We start from the raw sequence: 17,759 nt of genomic DNA, 5'->3' as shown, positions 1-17,759 counted from the left end.
CAAATGGTACCACTCCCTGGTTCAAGAATATACAAACCATCACAGTAGGCTTCCAGGTTAGTCAGTGAATGCATTAATGCAGACTCAGAAAATTCCGATTCTTTCTGTTGGTCCAGTCCACTTTGCATAGGAAAGAACCTTATGTTCTTCTTTTTTTTTAATCAAATTTTTATTGGGTATTTATTTCATTTACATTTCCAATGCTATCCCAAAAGTCCCCCACATGCTCCCCCACCCACTCCCCCACCTACCCACTCCCACTTCTTGGCCCTGTCGTTCCCCTGTACTGAGGCATATAAAGTTTGCACAACCAATGGGCCTCTCTTTCCACTGATGGCTGACTAGGCAATCTTCTGATACATATGCAGCTAGAGACACGAGCTCCAGGGGGGTACTGGTTAGTTCATATTGTTGTTCCACCTATAGGATTGCAGGTCCCTTTAGCTCCTTGGGTACTTTCTCTAGCTCCTCCATTGGGGGCCCTGTGGTCCATCCAATAGCTGACTGTGAGCATCCACTTCTGTGTTTGCTAGGCCCCGGCATAGTCTCACAAGAGACAGCTCTATCTGGGTCCTTTCAGCAAAATCTTGCTAGTGTATGCAATGGTGTCAGCGTTTGGAAGCTGATTATGGGATGGATCCCCGGATATGGCAGTCTCTAGATGGTCCATCCTTTCATCACAGCTCCAAACTTTGTCTCTGTAACTCCTTCCGTGGGTGTTTTTTGTTAGTTCATATTGTTGTTCCACCTATAGGATTGCAGGTCCCTTTAGCTCCTTGGGTACTTTCTCTAGCTCCTCCATTGGGGGGCTCTGTGGTCCACTTTGGTCTTTGTTCTTCTTGAGTTTCATGCGTTTAGCAAATTGTATCTTATATCTTGGGTATCCTAAGTTTCTGGGCTAATATCCACTTATCAGTGAGTACATATTGTGTGAGTTCCTTTGTGATTGGGTTACCTCACTCAAGATGATGCCCAAACCTTATGTTCTAAAGCAATGGTTCTCAACCTTCTGAATGCTGCAGCCCTTTAATATAGTTCCTCATGTAGAGGTGACCCCCAACCATAGAATATTTCATTGCTACTTCATAACTGTAATTTTGCTACTGTTATGAATTTTAATGTAAATATCTCATATGCAACCCTAGAGGGGTAACAACCTACAAGCTGAGAACCACTGTTCTAAAAGATGAAACAGACTGATTTCTTCCTACCAGAAAGGACAGACATAATCAGAAGCCATCAGAAAATCTTGTATCCTACTGATCTGATCCTCTTTTCATCTCAAAATCAATTTATGGCAATGAGATAGGCCTATTATTGAGCAAAGTCAGTTCTCCAAGTTGCTGTCACTCAGTTGTAGAGTAAATATTCATGGTAACAATCATAATATCTATTACAGTTTCTGCCTTGGTTGTGTACCTAGCTTCTTGAAGCTTTTTAATGTTTCTATAATGAGCCAAAATACGTTTGCTTCTGCTTTGTTGCCTTAGTTGCCATGGTCATGGGTTTCTATCATGTAAAACAATACAGCACATATCAAGCATACCTTTCTGAACAGAGAACGCTGACACAGTGAGAAGGTATGAGATAGATAGCAAATTTGAACAAGAGCTTCTTGTAACCAACATCCTTAACCTTTCACAACCAGAGAGCGTTGACTTAGCTACCATTTCAATGGAAGCTATAGTGATTTGATTTCTATCTCTGTTAAAAGTTGCCAGCACTGAGCCAAAATAAAAAGTAAGCTGTGTTATTATTGAGGTTCTAATTCTAGCTCTTGCCTTCTAGTAACATGTGATCATAGGCAAACCACTTCATCTCCCATACCTGTTCCTCTCCCTATGCATGCTTCATGAGCTGGAGAATGCTAAATCTTGCCAAGTGTTTTTATTGAATTAAATAAGCTGATGTGAAAAAATTTTAAATTTTGAGTAGTGTGTAGTTAAAATTTTTTTACATTAACAAAAGAATGAAAGTTACAAGAAAGAAACCTTAATGACCTGAGAGATATTGTTTCTAAGAAATAATTATTCTTAGTTGCTGAATGTCTAAGATACACTAAATATAATACTAAAGAGAAAATAAAAATGGGATGTGAACTGCTTCTTTGAAATTAATAAAGATAGTTGTATCAGCAGAACATCAGCTGCTTGAATACTTGATTTTAATTAGTGTATATACTAGATATTGCTTATAATTTTTACCTTAAAATATTGCCCCAGCCAAACATGGTGGTGCATGCCTTTAATCCCAGCACTTGAGAGTCAGAGGCCAGCGAATATCTGAATTCAACTACAGAATGAGTTTCAGGACAGCCAGGACCCTGTCTCAAAAGACAAAAAGCAAACTGTGTGTGTGTGTGTGTGTGTGTGTGTGTGTGTGTGTGTGTGTGTGTGTGTTTTCATTCCTTTGACGTTTTAAATTTTTTAAAAAATTCTCTTTCATTTGAGGGAAGGGGACATCAACCCACCCACAAAACTTTCTACCCCAAAATTGTCCTGCCTACAAGATGTGCAGGGATAAAGATGGAGCAGAATTGAGGGGCTAGGCAACCAATGAGACCCACCCCATGGTAGAGAGCCAGCCCTTGAAACTATTAATGATACTCTGTTATGCTTGTAGATAGAAAACTAGAATAATGTCCTCTGAGAGGCTTCATCCAGCAGCTGATGGGAACAGATGCAGAAACCCACAGACAAACATTAGGCAGAAGAGCTCTGGGAGTCTTGTGGAAGAGTTGGAGGAAGGGTTGAGGGAGCTGGAGGAGTCAAGGACACCATTGTCATGTCCGCTCTCGACCAGCAAGAACGACACGACCACCAGTCCTTCTAACAGCAGTTTATTCAGTAAACTTCAGTCTTCATCCCTCTCTCTTCATCTTTTTCCTCATCTATCTCCCCCGAACCCCGGGCCTCTCACCCTTATATACTCTCAGTCCCCATCCACTCATAGCAGGCCATGTCACCTCACCAGGCACGCAGCTTCAGCCAATCAGGCGGCAGGGGCATGTCTCCACCAAATATGGACTTGTTTAAACCGGCAGCATCATGGTGCACCTGTGCAGCTCTCACATGGCAGTGGCTTATTTTCAGGTGTATGAGGAAGTCAGGTGCAAGTCATAAGACTTATTATTAGCTGCAGTCCCTGGCGCCTTCTTGGGACTGCTGCCACACCCGCTCCTCACACACCATAAAAAGATATACAGAGTCAAATAACCTGTGCCCATGGGGGCTTGCAGAGACTAACCACCAACCAAAGAGCATGCAGGGGCTGGACCTAGAACCCCTACACATATGTAGCAAAGGTGCAGCATGGTCTCCATATGGGTCCTCTAACAAGTGAAGCAGTGGCTGACTCTGACTCTGTTGCCTTTCCTTTGGATCCCTTTCCCCTAGCTGGGCTGCCTTGTCTGGTCTCAGTGGAAGAGGATATGCCTAGTCCTGATGCATCTTGGTGTGTCAGGGTGGGTTGGTACCCATTGGGGGCGGGGGGTGTCTTCCCTTCTCAGAGGAAAAGGGAAAGAGGGAAGTTGGGGAGGCTGGTATGAGGGTGGAACTGGGAGGGGGCTGCAATTGGAATGTAAAATGAATGAATAAATTAATTAAGGAAAAAAATAATAAAATTTAAAACTCTTTTAAAAAGTCAACAGTGGAATAGATTGTGAGCTGCATTGCTTTATGTCCTGGATGGCTACCTTTATTTATCTCAGCAATTGACTGCTGTTTATTATGTGCTGTGTTCTTTTTCTTTCTCAGAGCTTTGTTTTATTTTGAGGTCTCATACTGAATAACAGCAAGTTTGTTGTTAGTACTAGAAAGACAACATTTTGCTTCTGAAACTCTGAAATGTAAAACTTTGTGTTTGAAGATGGGTGGAGACAAGATAACATGAAGAAAATTGACTTTAAAAATTAATTTATTCTGAGGTAACCCAATCACAAAAGAAATCATTAGATATGCACTCACTGATAAGTGGATATTAGCCCAGAAACATAGAACACCCAAGATACAATTTGCAAAACACAAGAATATTCAAGAAGAGGGAAGACCAACGGGTGGATACTTCATTCTTCCTTAGAATAGGGAACAAAATACCCATGAAAGGAGTTACAGAGACAAAGTTTGGAGCTATGACGAAAGGGTGAACTATCCAGAGACTACCCCACCTGGGGATCCATCCCATAATCAGCCTCCAAACCCAGACACTATTGCATATGCCAGCAAGATTTTGCTGAAGGGACCCTGGTATAGCTGTCTCATATGAGGCTATGCCAGTGCCTGACAAATACAGAATTGGATGCTCACAGTCATCTATAAGATGGAACACAGGGCCCCCAATGGAGAAGCTAGAGAAATCACCCAAGGAAGGAGCTGAAGGGGTCTGCAACCCTATAGGTGGAACAACAAGATGAACTAACCAGTACCCCCAGAGCTTGTGTCTCTAGCTGCATATGTAGAAGAAGATGGCCTAGTCAGCCATCACTGGGAAAAGAGGCCCCTTGGTATTGCAAACTTTATTATATGCCCCAGTACAAAGGAATGCCAGGGCCAAGAAACGGGAGTGAGTGGGTTAGGGGAGCAGGGTGGGGGGAGAGTATAGGGGACTTTCAGGATAGCATTTGAAATGTATATAAAGAAAATATCTAATAAAAAATAATTTATTCATGTCTTAGGTTAATGTTTATGTTGATTCTGAATATCTTAATTGTAGAATATTAATACATATGCTCTAGTATCTTAACTGCTATTACGGACCAAGGCACATAAGCTTCTTGAATTGACAGTGTTGACCTTTGGTTTGTACTAGTCAGTGTTATCTGGCAAAATAGATTTCAAAATTCCAAAAAGACATGCTTCAGTGCATGCTTTTCTTTTACATAGGAGGTTCTATATTAACCATGTAGATATTGGTGAAAGAGAGGAGCTAGTATGTGGTGGCTTTGCAACCATTTACAAGCATACAAAGGATTTAACATTTATATCATTTAATTTTCCATTCAACCTGGTAAGAGGTTTTAGTATTCCCATTTTGTGAAAGAAAATATTGAAATTTAGAAATTAAATAAATATAAAATTCTTTCATGGAGTAATCTTTTTTCCCTTTCTCCAAGAAGAAGTCTGTGATAATTCTCTTGGTTTTACTATTCATAATGCACCTTTTAGCCCTGGAATGCACTAATAATTTGGCCATCCTTTTTGGCAGTTTGTGATAGGCCTTTTGTGTGAATGTGTGTCCTAGTTTACTTTCTGAGGCCTTCCTTGAACTTAAAACAGTGTGTAGTCTCAAAAGTAGAGGTTTTTCTCTACCATTTTTTTCTAACATTGCCCCATTTTTGTTTTTAAGTGTCCATTGTACATATGTTAAATTGTTAATACTGCCCCAATGGGTCATTGAGTCTGTTCATTTGTGGAGAACTGTCACACTCTGTTTCTTTCAGATTTCCTTTTTGGTCCCTCACCCCTTGGAAAAGTTTTATTCCATGTTTTAAGGTTTACTGTTATTTTCTCTCTCCCACTTTCTCTCCTTCCTTTCTACAGAGTCTCACTGTGTAGCATAGGATTTTCTGGCGTTCATTATATATCCCAAGTTTATCTTGAACATGCAGTCCTTTCCTGTCAGCTTCCCAAGTACTGAGATTACAGGCATATTCCACTGTGCCTTTGCTGAACCATGGTTTCTTGAAGGAGCTATAATAAAATCTGGTATTGTATCTCAGTCTCTTAGTATTGGCAGAGAAATGGAAGAAAGAAAAGAGTGTATGTAGAAGCATGTGCTTTGCAACAAAGTCAAAGCCATGTATTAAGAACCCTTATCTATTTTTAGTTCAGTCTTGCCTGGTTCTAGAACTGAATAGCTTTTGACATGTGCTGTATTCAAGGAGTTTCATGTGGGTGCATTGTCCAGTAGATTTGCAGCCATATTGTAGTTTGAGTATCCCGAGTTAATGGATTCTGGGCTAAGATTAGTTGGAGACTGATGAGGATTTAGAAATCTCGGTTTCTACTAAGAGGGGTTTTAGCATGAGGGAAGGTGCACCAGGGTCGAATGATTCGAGGAATCATGCTTTCAGTCTTACATGACGTTGTTTTGGTTTGGTTTGGTTGTTTTTGTTTGTTTGTTTGTTTTGTTTTTGACTCGTTTGGCTCTTTTCCTGCCTTTAGTTTGCCATGGGATGTTCATGAAATTGGAGGGCTCAAAGAACCTTTCCCTCAGAATATTAAAGGGAACAGAAAGTCCAGATGAAGTGAGTCCTGGAGCCATTTGTTTTTCTGAACTTGAGCTGAAGTCTTTGGGGAGAAGGGCAAAATAATTTATTATTCTTATTTTTAACCAGGTTTGCTAATATAATCAAGTGGAGATAAAGACTCTTAACAGTAATAAAATGATTTGAGCCTGAATGGCTTCTGTCAAATACCTTCCTCAAGCACTTGTTCTGGCAGTTGGTCTCTGTTTGATAGTCCAAAAGTAGTCTTGTATTCATACTGCTTTGGATACTCAGTTTTTAATACTGACTTCCTGAGCTTTTTAATTTTTTAAAATAAGGACATTAATATACTTACACCATCTACAAAGTATTTTTATAATAAATAGGAATATGAAAATTTCCACTCTACTCAGGAAGCTGCTAAGATGATCAAGTAAGTCTTTATGAACCTGTGCAATGGTATGGTACCCTTAGTCACTGAGTAGTGGAATATGTTGTCATAGAAAACAGTGGGCTTAAAACAAACAAACAAACAAACAATTCTAGTTAATTATAGTTCAGCTTGACTGTGTATAACTTTGTAACCTTGAGAAAACTAGCTAAACCTAAGATATATTTTTCCATCTGAAAAATATCATGTGTATTTGGAAGGTATGGGGAGATAGATACTGTCTGCCCTACATGTTAATATGAAGATCACAACGGAGGTATGAAAGTATTTTTGGAAATGTGTAATTATACAACACAAGTGTAAAAACCGTTTATAAAATTAGCTCAGCTTAACAAAGTCTTCTTTTTAACTGTGGATTTAACTTCTCATCTAAATACTGTATTCCTTTTATCGATGATAGTTTAAAAAAACAAAAATAATATCTAGGTTGGAAAATGGATGTAAATATTGTTTTAGCAGAAGATGTAACCTAATATAAAAGAATTAAATAATTTTTAACATTCTTTTTTAAAGAATTATTTGAAAGTGTTTATCTTTTTAATTCCTAGTCTTTAATATCTTTTAACTGTTGAATTCTGTGGCACTGCATGTGAAGTTTCCACGTTGGATTATCAATAGAAAATTATTGTTGTTTTCTATATGTATGTAATATGTATGTGTGGGCACATATTCCTATTACATACATGCTAAGGCCAGAGCAGCAGATGGGGTGTCTTCATGAATCCTGAATGGCTCTCAGTCTGTTTCCAAACCAGAAGCTCACAGTTTAGGGTAGGGGCTGACCAGAGAGCTTTTGGGACCTGTCTTTCTGTTCTCCAGTGCTGATGTTAGGGGCATACACAGCTGTATTTGGATTTTTGTATGAATGCTAAGGATTCAAATCCAGGTTCTCATGCCTTCTTACTACCAAACTATCTCTCTGGCCCTGAAAAATTAAAACAATCCAGTTGCTTATTGTCTGATTCTAAACTGATTCTTCTTCTAATTAGTATGTATGTATTCAGAAGAATGCAAACTAACTTAATATAATGCTAGTATGAGTATAATTAGGGAGTTAAACTTGTCAAAATGTAAAGCAATGATTGAAGTATGAATGTAACATTTTGGTACTTTCAGAGTTATTCATAATATTCTGCTGTACTGGCATAGATCAGTGAGAGAATCCCATTGGTTGCTATAGTTATTCTTAAATGCATGTCACCTATGGTGCTTACATTCTAAAAGATGGAGTTACAAAATAAAAGATAAAATACAGTGTATCAGCAATAAATACTACAGAGAAAAGGGTGAAAAAGGGAATGTGGAAAGGGCTGAGAGACATGGAGGTGGGAAGTAGGCAGGCTTGAGAAAGTGGCCATCTAGTGAAGCCTCAAAGGAATAATCACTGAGTAACTGAGGAAGGAACACGGGGATTGCCAGATGTAGCACTAACATCTGTAGAAAGTGTGCCTGGATGCTCTGAGGAGGGAAAAGGACAGTATACTGAATTAGAATCAGGCTAGAGCAGCACTGTGGAGGTCAGAGAAGTGAAGTTGGAGGGTTTTGAACAGAGGAACTGTATGACCTTATTATTTTTAATGGTGAGAGAAACTTGAGAGTTCGAGGCAGAAAGTTTAGGATACTATTACAATAATCCATGTGAGCCTCATAGAAGTCTGATTAGTGTGGTTTCAAGAGAAAGTGGGAAAGGCTGAGGAAGTAGCTAGCTAATACAGTACCTACCTAGTATGAGCAGGACCCTGGGTTGATTTCCAGGAATGTTAAAAAAAAAGGGGGTGGGAATGGACAATTTTGCTGTAGAAGGATCTACTTCCTAGCTTGTTCAGATGGTGGTTGGCAGGATTCATTTCTGCCTGTGGCCAAAGACCTTTGTTCTTTACCGTGTGTACCTATAAAACATTTCACAACTTGGGAGCTGACTGTCAGAGCAAGCAAGAAAGAATCCCAGCATAGAACTTGGTAGCAGGAACATCAGTCTTTAATAACCTTGTCACATAGTGGCATCCTATCATTTCTGCCATATTTGATTTTTTTTGTTGTTGTCAGTAGATTATTAGGTCCATCCTACTCCTAGAGGAAGAAGAAATTACATAAATGTGTAAATACCGGGTAGATCATAAAGTACATCTTTGAAGTTTGCCACTCAGTCTTCAGATACTGGTACTGTAAGATGCTCATCTGGTTGCATGAGTTAGCCTTTTTTTCTAGCATACTCATAACTAGTAACATTCATTTGTGAGAGAGCTGGGTGAAAGTAAGAATTTGGTTTAGGACTATTAGCTAACATGCTTTGTAGCCATGGTCTTGTTTTTTTCTAGTGATTCCTTTTATGAAATGAGTTAGCAGTGTTAAAGTCATGCTATATCCAGTGACATGTGCCTAACATTGTGGAAGCTGAGTCAGGAGGGGCCAAGTTGGAGGTCAGCCTGAGATACATAGCAAGTAAAAGCCATCAGACCACTGCTACCAAGAAAAGAAACTAAAATTTTATCTGGAAGAGCTCAACAAAAGTAGGAAAGCTATTAAAATCAGAAAATATGCAGATACTTTTATAGAAATTTGAAAGATTGCTATATTTTAAGATAATTCAAGTTTTCATACATTTCCAACATAGATACTATTTTATGACTTGGAAGGAAGTGGATATATAAAAATCTATGCAGTTGAAGTATAGCTGAACTTGATATATACTGTAAAATAATCTTTCCTTGTAAAACTAAGCTTTTAACAGACCATAGATTCCAACTGTTTCTTGTTACTGTTGCCCACCCCCCTTGACATAGTTTATATATTGAAGTCAGTTCAATCTTTGTAGGAGAACTAAAAAACATCATCCTAGTCTCACAGCATATTAAATATTACAAATAACTTTCCAGATGAGGAAATGGTCACATAGAGATGTACCCAGGCTTGCTCATGACAGAGCCAGTGCCAGATGCCAAGCCTCCTGATATTATAAATTGCTAGGAATGAGCCTTCTGTAACTCTTAGAATTTTAAGCACCATCCCAGTCTCATACCCAGACCTGAGTTTAGAGTGACATTTGCACACTGAGATTTTTGAATGCTGCTGAGACAGTTCCACTTGCAGCAGAATTTGGGGACTTGTGCTTTTCAGGGAATTGGTGTACTTTAAAGACCCGAGTCATATCAACAGTGCAGACTATCCATTCTGATTTTGGCTAGGTTTGACCAGGGTAGTAAGAAGTAAATCTTTGCATTAAGAAATAACCAAGAATTTTGCTGGGTAGACTTTCCCAATAAAGTAATTCTGTCACTAGTTTGTAAATACCATGTGCAGACTTGTTAATCATGAAATAGAAGTTGTTTGACACTGATGAGGAAAGGAGAAAGTGTTCTGCCATCTGTGTTGTGGCAGGCTTTGCTGTTGTGTTAACTAGATAAATTCTAGCTACTGTTAAACAGACTGTTTGTGAGGTTGTTGTTAATATTTTAAAGAAAGTGTGTAAATACAAAGCGGCAAAGAAGTGGTTCCAGACTTAGAAATAAAAGCCCTAGCTTTGAACGTACATCAGTTCTAATCTGTAACTAGATTCTTTAATAAATACATTTCTTGGGTTTGTGGCAAGGAACAAAATGTTTACAGTTTGGCGTAACCTGTCTGTGGTGCTCTTCTGTGTTCTTCGTGCTATAGACAAGATAAACTGCTAACTTCTGATTGGTTTGTGGCATACCTTCCTTTCTCATCAGCTCTCCACACAGCTCTTCCCACTCCTTCCTTCCTTCCTTCCTTCCTTCCTTCCTTCCTTCCTTCCTTCCTTCCTTCCTCTCTTTCCTTTGGCAGTGGGTCTCACTGTGGCCTAGGTTGCCTCATCCTCCAGAGTTTGGGTTTCCAGATAGCCCCAGCATTTTGTTCTTTTACACATGAAGTTAGTTTTGGTTTAGCATGTTTTCCTTCCTAAAGGATAGATGTGGGAGTGTGATATAAAAGAGTTAAGAATAGCAGAGCAGTCTATGTGGTGGTGCCATACACCTTCAATATCAGAACTTGGTAGGTCGAGATAGGCAGGTCTCTGATTAAAGTTAGCCTGATCTACATATAGAGTTAACTCACATGTGAACATACCCCCCACCCCACCCCCACAGCAATTCTACAAATAATTGTTACTGTATAAATTAGCAAAGTCCCCTCTCTCCCATTCAACAACTAGCAAGGGGTTACACAGTTTTAAAAAAAAAAATCAGCAGTGACTTGGAAAGCAGTATCCAACAGTGACGAATCGCCAACCCAGAAACAGATTATCTTCTTAGAATGGATGATATAGTATAGGCCTTTAATCCCAGCACTGCACTGTGAGTCTGCAGCCAACCTGGTCTACATATCAAATACCAAGCCAGCCAAAGACTACAAAGTAAAATCATGTCTTTAAAAAAAAAAAAAAAGAGGAGGAAAGGGGAGGAAGAGGAGAGGGAAGAAGCAGTGGCAGCATTGGTAGTTTCTCAGGATAGCTTTTCTGTAAATGGTCTGGCTTTTAAAATAATGGGATATACTGTCTGTTTGCTTTTGTCTTCATCACATGTTAGTGCACCACTAATCTCAGTGAGCTGCCATTTATTTACCTCTTAAGTGAGGAAATAAATTAAAAAATATAAATAAAATATAAAAAAATATAAATAAAAAAGCAAGTTTGCTCTATAATACATAAATGTATAACTATAACATGGACCCTTTAAGGCATAAGGTTCCTTCTTAATTTTGGTACATACTAAGCTCTTTATCTTAAACTCTGTACTGGCTGGTTTTGTGTGTCAACTTGACACAAGCTGGAGTTATCACAGAGAAAGGAGCTTCAGTTGGGGATGTGCCTCCATGAGATCCAGCTGTGGGGCATTTTCTCAATTAGTGATCAAGGGGGAAGGGCCCCTTGTGGGTGGGACCATCCCTGGGCTGGCAGTCTTGGGTTCTATAAGAGAGCAGGCTGAGTAAGCCAGGGAAGCAAGCCAGTAAAGAACATCCCTCTATGGCCTCTGCATCAGCTCCTGCTCCCTGACCTGCTTGAGTTCCAGTCCTGACTTCCTTTGGTGATGAACAGCAGCATGGAAGTGTAAGCCGAATAAACCCTTTCCTCCCCAACTTGCTTCTTGGTCATGATGTTTGTGCAGGAATAGAAACCCTGACTAAGACAAACTCCTTCTTGATTCTTCTGCAATTTAACATTATTAAAAGTTACATTTTTTTGCTGTACACACACACACACACACACACACACACACACAGAGTTACATGTGCATATGCATGTGGAGCCCAGAAGTCAACCTCTTGTATCAATATCTAGGAACCATCCACTTTGTTTTTTGAGACAGTCTCCCACCAACTAGCCTGAAACTCACCAAGTGCACAAGGCTAGCTAGCCACTGAGCTTAAGAGATCCACCTGTCTGTCTCCCTAAGACAGAAATTACAAACATATGCGGGGAGGATCCGTTTTCTTTTACATGGGTACTGGGAACTGAACTCAAGTTGAAGCAAGTGCTTTACTGCCTGAGGTGTCACTCTATCCCTGTGGATAAATTCTCAACAGTCTCACTACTTGTCTTTCTCATAAGTAGATACAGAGCTTCATTTCTGAAAGAAGGACTTCAGTAATAGTGAATGGAAAATTCATTAGATTTACTTTAATGCAGATCAACCTCTGCCGTGTTAATGTTAAGGTATTAACTTGGGTGAAGGAAGGCAATTGCTGTCTTCATTTTGATAGAGACAGGTGGTTTAATGTGCTATATATTCTTTAAAATGTGCTTGTGAAATAGGAACTTCTTTTTAGAACCTGGGGGGGCTAAGAAACTATAGTATCCTATTGGATTTAATTCATGTGTAAAAGTTCTAATTACATGGAACTTAAAAGAAAAGTAGAATCTTGTGATAACAATGATAATGACAGAGGTCTATTGTTTTTGGGTGCTACCATTTAGTCTCCCTAATTTAGATTATTTTAAAGATTCTTATGGTACAAAGCAGTTATCTGGTAACCTTATTGTCTATTAGAGCTGCTTAAACTTCTTTTCCACTTATAACCCCTTTTTGGCAAAACATTTCATGAGCCACATTTAAAATGTGTACAATTCAGACATTTAATGATAACCATATATTTATTTTAAAACAATTCCTTGGTTTACATATACTTTTGCCATTCATTAACGAGGAAAGCAAAGTTGCATACTAATGAGATGTGTATCTTTTTTCTGTAAGAACCGTTGTATAATCTTGTATAAATATCTGACACTCCAGGGCACAGAGCATTTTACCTTCGTTCAGAGTTGATAAGTTTTTTTGATGGTATAGTTATCAATGGTGGGAGAGCATCACTTCACATAAATACCTGGTACAAAATGACAGAAGTAGGTTTAGAATCAGTTCAGAAGTTATTGGAAATTTTGTATACTCCCATTCCAAAATACATTTAACATTCTTTAAAAGAAACTCTAGACAATAAGTTCAAACAACAATTGTTTAAATTGTTTAAATAAAATACGGTAGCCCAGTGTAACACAAAGATATACTAATTTGATGCTTCCATGCCGATAAATGATAGGAAAATATTAAAATTCTTTGAGTTCCATGATTAAAATGTTGTGTTTCTGTACAAGCAGTTTTTTTTAATGTATATTTAAAGTGTTGCAATTCATAGTGTAATGGTTTAGAATCTGAGCTTAGGTGTTTGAGACGGTGTGTATTGGCATTGCATGACATGAAGGCATGTGTACAATGTGAATTGTTTTCGGAACCATGGCTGCAGTGGAGTCCAAGAACACTGCTGGAAATACTCTGGGCTCATTGCTTGTTGGGTTTTGAATCAAGCCTTGGTTGTTGCACATGCAGAACCTTTTATTGTTGCCAAAGTTTTTGTGACCTCCGCTTGAGTTATGCAACCACAGATGAGGTCATAGCCCACTCTAAGCAGCTGTGTGTTGACCTTCTTTCCCATCGCCTCTTACATCTTCTAAAGGCCAACTCTATTTACTCGCTAATTTCCATGATCATAGGATTTTGTCTGTTTTATTTCTCTTATTAAATGTTTAATTGACTAAATTAAAATATTCAAATGGCTGTTATATAATGGCATTACTGTATGCACTAAACACAGAGAAGTTTGGTGTCATAGGTCCTACACAACAAAGAACAGGGAAGAAAGAAATACTGATTGAAGTTTTCTTGATTCTTTGGAAAATGGAGTGAAAATCTCTGTGATTCTGAACATTAAAATATAGGAGCTGCTTAAACGCATCCAGTGCCACAGAGGCATAGACAGCTAGGATGTACCAACCCTGGGAGAGCTGTTGGCAGGTGTCTTGCATTTTGGGGAATCTGATTTGGTTATAAAACAGCCTTTTAACAAGTAAATTGAATATCTAGTGAGATTATGTGAAACAATACTATGCACGTGGCTTTCTAATAGGAACTGTATGAATGAATGATGGCGCTAAACTGACCTTGTTGAATAATTACAAATACCACATACAGAGAACTTTGGTTAAAAAGAGTTCAGTAACCAATGTAAATAATTTTCCTCACCATGTATTTATGGAGCAAGCCTAAGTTATTGAAGCATACCATTTCATTTCTAATTGAATGTAATCTTAGAACAGAAGGCCTTGGGTGAGAGCTATTCCTTACAGACCCTTGTTTTCCATTTGAAGTTAGTGCAAATGCAGATGAGAAAAGAATGGCTCTGTGAGATTGTTGCTGATGTTAGCAGCACAGGAGGGAACTAAGTTTGCCTTAAATAGAAGTAGTTGGCTGAATATTATTTTTTAAAATAAGTAGGGTAAAGACTAATCAAAGGAATAAATGATATGAAGAAAGTGTTTGAGACATGGGGCAGTGTATTTAATTTTATTTCATTATTATACTGTGTAGACACTGATGGTCTGTGACCATATATGAGTAATTTAATAATCATCTATTGGAAGCTTCTAGTTCTGCTTCCTTAGTGGAGGTAAGATAAACAGCAGAGTAATTACTTGTGAAATCCCTTTTCCACTTAATCAGCTTGCTTTTCCTCACCCTTTTTATTCATATACCTTGCTTTCCCCTGATGATTTTCCCCAGAATAAAAAAGCAAATGAAGTATTGTTTTTCATTTTTCAGAATGTTTTCTATGTAATACCACCCCTTTTTCTTCCTATTGTAGAAGTTAGGTAGAAAAGTTAGGAGTATATGTGGGGGATGGCGGGGGGGGGGGTGCATATGCATTTGCCAGAGCACCTGCACGTGAAAGCCAGTGGTCTGTATTGAGTATCTTTCTCCATTGCTCTTTCTTTTTGAGACAAATCTCTCACTGCCCCCAGAGCTCACCATTTTGGATAGACTAGCTGGCCAGAATGCCCTAAGGGTATTCCTATCTCTCCATGCCCCTCCCACAAGCATTTGGATCACATCAGCTTTTTTTTTCTTTTAAAGATTTATTTATTATTATATTAAGTACACTGTAGCTGTCTTCAGATGCACCAGAAGAGGATGACAGATCTCACTACAGATGGTTGTGAGCCACCATGTGGTTGCTGAGATTTGAACTCAGGGCATTCAGAAGAGCAGTCGGTGCTCTTAACCACTGAGCCATCTCTTCAGCCCCATATCAGCTTTTTTTATTTGGCTGCTAGGGAATCTAAATTCTGATCCTCATATCTGCATAGAAGCACTTTACAAATTGAGCCCTATCCCTGTCCCACAAGTCAGTATTCTTAAAAAAAAAAAAAAAAAAAAAAAAGCTTTTTTGGCCTATTCTATTGTGGTTGTGTTGTCTTTGAGCTGGGATTTCACAGTATACTCCTGTCTGGCCTGTAAGTTGTGATTTTCCTGCTTCGGCCTCACAAGTAACTGGATTTACAGGTGTATACCATTATGCCAGCTAAGTTTTATTAATTGCATAAAACTGGTAACATTGTTGCTTTAATAATTTGAAATTGTTAGAGTTCTATATAGAAACAGAGCCGATAGAATGAAAACACACACATACACACACTCGATTTATTAGAGTGACTTACAAGCTGTGATCCTGATAGTCCAACAATAGTTGCTTCCTGATGGAAAGTCCAAGAATCTAATACTAGTTTTGTCCAGGAGGCTGAAGATCTCAGCTGACCTTCAGTATACATTAGAATCCTAAAGAAGACTCTAATAATAGTTAAGGAATGAATTTGCCAGCTTGAATGAGGGCAAGCAGGCCAAAAATCAAAAGCTTTCTTCTTCCTGAGATCTTCTCAACTTTGTCACAGTATTAAAATATTAAGCAAAACATGCACGTTTTCTGGGTTTTCACTTTCAGTATAATGTTCAGTAAATTACACAAGATAACACTTCATTTTGAAACAGGCTTTTATTAGATGATTTTACGTACTTGTGGTCTAGGTGCATATACACTAGGCTGTGGTATTTGGTAGGCTAAGTGTACTAAGTACATTTTGTAGGATATTTTCAGCATTGGGCAAATTGTCAGTTTGTAATCCCATCATATTTCATGGTGCACCTACAGTATGATACTTTGCTATAGTGTTGGTCTCCTTGTTTAGTGGTCTCTGGGCTCCCCTTTTCCAGTCTCTGATCAGAAAGGTGAAGCTTTATTTGTTAAGGTACGCTCCCTGAAGCTGTGCTCATCTTCAGGACTCAGCAGTAGGAGGATATAGGAGGGGATGGGGGCAGAACCACAAACACACTAAGGATTCCATATATCTATCCTCTTGGAACTGTAGCATCTCTGACCAGAGAGCAGTGTTCCCTTGCCCCTGAGTTTTAGACTCATGATCTTTATTGCTATTGCTCCCACAGATAGCTGGGCTGAAGATGGAGGAGAGGTATTTGTGTGTGTGTGTGTGTGTGTGTGTTTCCTATACTTTCTTGTGTAAAGATTTACCTTAGTCACAGCTGCAACATGAAACTTGTCATTGGGCTATATACACTTCAGGCTGGATGATACTAGATGAGAACAAAATGATGGCCATTCCAAAATAGTGCTTTGCATTCTAGTCCTCTTATAGGATCTGCCTATTGCCATTACTTTCTAGGGTTCCCATGTATTCTATTTTAGGCATTTAGGTCTTAGAGCTACATTCAGTTGGTGGGACAGTTGAAGTGTTGTATTTGCTATATTTTATCTGCAACTAGAACCTTGCTTAAAGGTTTTTCAATTTTTTTCTAGGAATTTAACAAGAAACTGAAGTTTTGATTCAAATATTTTTTGAATTGAAGCCAGAAATGTACTAAGATTTTGATTCTTTCATTTGATTAAGGTAAGATTATTTAATAAAATGTAATTGTACCCTGACATGTTTTCAACATACTTTAATGTTTATTTTATTAAAACGTTTTTATTTCTTTTTTTATTAGGTATTTTCCTCATTTACATTTTCAATGCTATCCCAAAGGTCCCCCATACCCACCCTCCCAATCCCCTACCCACCCACTCCCCCTTTTTGGCCCTGGCGTTCCCCTGTACTGGGGCATATAAAGTTTGCAAGTCCAATGGGCCTCTCTTTGCAGTGATGGCCGACTAGGCCATCTTTTGATACATATGCAGCTAAAGACAAGAGCTCCCGGGTACTGGTTAGTTCATATTGTTGTTCCACCTATAGGGTTGCAGTTCCCTATAGCTCCTTGGGTAATTTCTCTAGCTCATTTTTATTTCTGAGTCTCTAGAGATTTGTACCTAAAAACATTTTTGTGGGTTCTTAAAGCATTTTATATTTGCTTGGCATACACAAAGCCTAGGGTTCCATCCCTCATACCACTTAAACCAGATGTGGGGGACACCTATAATCTCATTTTGGAGACAGAGGCAGGAGGGTTAGAAATTGAAGGTCATCCTCTGCTCCTTAGCAGGTTGGAAGCCTCACTGAAATACATGAGATTCTGTCAACAGAAAGTGGGTAGTGGGAGTCTTTTACCATTTAAATGACTAGTGTGTCTTTAAATAACAACTACCAGATGTAAAGGAAGCAGGATGGTGTGATGGGGTGTAATAAAAAGAAATGTTTGCCTGGGGACAAAAGTCATCAAATTGGCCTACAGCCTGGCCACTTGTTTTATTTAGTAAATAATGTTTTATTGGAACATAGCCATATCCACTCAGTTGTCTTTGTCTGTGGCT

The 17,759-nt window shown here is 38.7% G+C and overlaps 1 protein-coding gene across 3 annotated transcripts in view; it reads left to right on the top strand.

Moving 5' to 3' along the window:
• Positions 1 to 17,759, top strand: part of Glce (glucuronyl C5-epimerase) — a 65,366-nt gene that overhangs the window by 17,279 nt on the left and 30,328 nt on the right. For 2 of the 3 annotated variants that reach the window (NR_160774.1, NM_033320.5), the window contains exon 2: positions 16,812 to 16,902. The exons of the other annotated variant lie outside the window; for it this stretch is intronic. The gene's annotated coding sequence lies outside the window, so the exon portion shown is untranslated. The remainder of the gene's footprint in view (positions 1 to 16,811; positions 16,903 to 17,759) is intronic. 3 annotated transcript variants of the gene reach the window in all.

Source organism: Mus musculus, chromosome 9 (genome assembly GCF_000001635.26).
Source record: "Mus musculus strain C57BL/6J chromosome 9, GRCm38.p6 C57BL/6J".
NCBI classification, from domain to species: domain Eukaryota; kingdom Metazoa; phylum Chordata; class Mammalia; order Rodentia; family Muridae; genus Mus; species Mus musculus.
The sequence above is the reverse complement of the archived record's forward strand: the minus strand, read 5'-3'. Positions and strand labels throughout refer to the sequence as shown.